This window comes from Schistocerca americana, chromosome 3 (genome assembly GCF_021461395.2).
Source record: "Schistocerca americana isolate TAMUIC-IGC-003095 chromosome 3, iqSchAmer2.1, whole genome shotgun sequence".
Taxonomy (NCBI): domain Eukaryota; kingdom Metazoa; phylum Arthropoda; class Insecta; order Orthoptera; family Acrididae; genus Schistocerca; species Schistocerca americana.
This window is the reverse complement of record NC_060121.1, coordinates 166,932,100-166,935,665: the sequence shown is the minus strand read 5'-3', so window position 1 is coordinate 166,935,665 and position 3,566 is coordinate 166,932,100. Positions and strand designations below refer to the sequence as shown.

General features: G+C 42.4%; 1 non-coding gene across 1 annotated transcript; it reads right to left on the bottom strand.

Annotated features, from left to right (window-relative positions):
* Positions 1-966: 966 nt before the first annotated feature.
* Positions 967-1,041, bottom strand: Trnat-ugu. The gene has a single exon. It is a non-coding gene; the product is annotated as a tRNA-Thr (tRNA).
* Positions 1,042-3,566: the final 2,525 nt, after the last annotated feature.

Below are 3,566 nucleotides of genomic sequence, written 5' to 3'. Positions count from 1 at the left end.
GATTTTCATCTGGTGGCCGATATTGGAACTAATTTTTTCGAGTGTAAGGCTTTTCCTGATTAATGAATTAGAATATCTTCCATGTCTCGCTGCCACACGTTAATTAAATCCCACACTGGGCCTTCGTGAGTAGCTCCACTTTAATTTAACGACCTGGTAGGTAGTGCATATCACCCTTCATCCACTTTAGCGTATATTTTTCTGAGAAGTTCGAGCATCTTGATCACGTCATAACGTCATAGCTACTTCTATGCAGTTTTCACCTTCTGTAGGACAGCGTCAATGATATTCAATGAACGATGAGTCAAAGTTCAGAAGTTTCCTTTGGCGAGCGATTTGCGTGATTAAATAACCGTATATGCCTAGGATAAATGCCGTACATCTCAAGAAAAACTATTTACAACCTTTCGACGACCATTAATAATGTCTGGAACTATGAATTCAGTTCCTGTGGCATGGACCTAAAAGGATCGTAAAGATAAAATTAGATGAATGAAAGCTAGGTCGTAAATGTAGTCACAATCTTCATGGTAGAACCATGAACAGAACAAGGACAAATATTGAAATATGATTCAACATTTTCAACAAGGTAAGGCCTTTGGCAGTTATAAATAAGTTCTTTAAAAGACATATTGTCTTTTATGATTGAGAGTAGCCCCCAAGGTATTTGAGCTAGTTTAAGGAAAGGAGTCTTATTTTATGCAAACGTACCTTTCAAAGACGGTAAGTCAACAAAATCCTCTGGTGGCTCACATATCTCGTACTGATCTGCCTAGAGACGTCACTAGTCAGAAAAATCACCAATAACTCTACTTATTTGTTTTCATTGTTGTTCTGTAGCACCACTACTATGTTGTCACATAAACATTGAATATGTCATTATTATATGAAATGTTAGTTACATCGAAACCCTTAGCTGCCGACAGGTATTGCTGATGCACATCAATGGGGATAGCTGAAAATGTGTGCCCCGACCGGGACTCGAACCCGGGATCTCCTGCTTACATGGCAGACGCTCTATCCATTTGAGCCACCGGGGGCACAGAGGATAGTATGACTGCAGGGACTTATCCCTTGCACGCTTCCTGTGAGACCCACATTTCCAACTCTCCACAACCTACATTCGTAGTTCTCCTAATAGATATTTGCCCATTCACACATTACTCGTGCCAGACTAAGCTGACGAGTCCCGTAAGAGTTTGGGCAAGGAGTGTGTAATCGCACAGAAGAAGGTCTATGGCCGGGTAGCCTTTACCTATATGAAGATGGTATCTGTCCCCGAAAGAGCAGATACCATTGATGACCGTGCAGCTTCTCTAGAATGAAATGATAATTAAATCGAAATCCTTAGCTGCTGACAGGTGTTGTATATATATATGATTAGTAAATGAATGTATCACTTACTAGTAACGACACTCATGATATTTTTATGGCATAGATATCTAATTAAATATTTCTTTTAGCCCATAATTTATTAGTGATGTTTGACTCTTTTGTTAGAAACTACCCCGGTCTTCTTTAAATTAGCGTTAATAATGTTTACTGCGGGCTCCTCTAAAGTTTTGGCAAATTTATTTTTATTTAAGCCTTGCGGCCGTATGCCTCTACAGTCAGCGCAGCTGTCAAATCTCCATAGGTTTTCGTCACACGGACCGCACCCTCGAACGTCAATGTTGAGCCTGTCGAGTTCCTGACACCACAGCGTGTAAAGCACAGAACTGGGAGACGCCCTATAAGATTTCAGTTGAAAGACACATTTGTTGGGTTTTATAATGTGACTTACATCCTGTGAGTACATGCCTTTTCAAAGCACCAGCACATTAAGGACCACTCAAAAATGCGTCGTTACGTGCCCGGTCCGTTATAGTAAAGCTACGGGGAACGTCATACAGGACGTTAGAGTTTTTCTGTATTTAGACGTTTTCGCGTTAGAACATGCGTGATATAAACGTGTGCCGTTTCAAGGCACCGAAACACTTAAGATCCGTCAATAGTGCGTTGTTCTTGTAACGAGTTGTTGTAATCAAATGTCAATTAATAACACACCCACGCTCAGAAAGAAACAGGACACCTTGAACGGCTAGAGATAGGACGTTCGTATTCAGAGGACATGTGCACTAGTATATCCTGCAGAAACGATTAGAATTTCAGTCACCTGGGTTCAGCATGTGTCCTGTTGCCATGCAGACACAGGGTCCGCCATGGGCTCTGCAACTTCTTCCACGCGTTATGGCATCGGCGCGTATAGGGCGGAAATGGCGTCCAGTGGTATAACCATCTATGTTGCATTCACAGGGTTCTAAAGTTATCTGTGGTGATTGACACTGGATCACCATGTCCCATACATTTTCGATGGATCGCAAGTCTGGTGGTCTGGCATCCCGTGTCACCTAGAGGGCAATGTAGAACGCAGCAGCATGTGGTTGTTTTGTCGAAAAATTGCGTCTAGGTGCTGTGTAGAAAGGGTACGGCTTCAGTTTCCCAATAGCACCCCACGACACAGGGCGTCGAGTTGACACCTTATGTCCTGTGCGAATGCAGTCACTGTGATGCTGGTCGCGCAGTCTGCGGCGACCGAAAATGAGGCCATCATCTTGAAACAAACAGAATCTGGATTCGTCCGAAAGCACCATCTGATGACATATCTGTCTCCAGTGATGTCGTTCCATACACCTTTGCCGTCTAGTATGTCTATGCACATTCCTCAAAGATAGGTGCAGAAGTGGACGACGTGCACTTAACCATGCCGTAATAAGAAGCGACGGACTGTCACCGCTGATAGTGCACGATGTGTTACACCGTTACATCGTTACACCAGGGCCGACGAGGAGGCAGGTCTGTCTTACATTGCCATTCGGATGAGGTGTCGTTCTCCAATGGGGTTGGTATGGGTGGCACAGCGTGTCCTACGGCGTGTTCGAGACCGAGAGCCGCGGGCACATTTTCCGGTAGGTGATGTTGCGACGCTATGTTGATGTTAACCTTGAACCCGCGATCCGGTTTGGTTGAAATGCTAATTATTTCTGCAGAATATACTGAAGTACATGGCCTGTGAATATGAAGGTCCTATCTCTAGTCGTTCAAAGTGCTCTGTTTTTTTTTCTGTACATGAGTGTATATTGGCAGTTAAAGTCTTCAGATGGTAATATATCAGACGTGATCGTGTGTACTGAATGTTCAGCGTAGCTTAATGAAGACAGACAGGATTACAAGAAAACGGTGTGGGTGGTTCGTGTCTCATTAAATCAATTTTTGAATCATCTTCACGTTTTCTAAAAGGTTCTGGGACATTTATTATTAATTTAATACAAGTATGTTCTGTAACATTCAATGTTTGGTAAATATTAACTGTCAAGGGATCTTGTGCTACTTAAAGTAAGATTTTTTTGTAGTTTCTTCTTTCAGTACTTGTATTTCGTATGTTCTAAGGACTCTGCTGCTGTGCAGAAACGATGATCAAGTAACGATGACCTTAGGTTTTACTAAAAAGTAAGAAGGATGAAACAGAGTGTGTGAGACTGCTGCAAGTTTGTCATTCCATTATAATGGAACTTCTATGTCCTTAT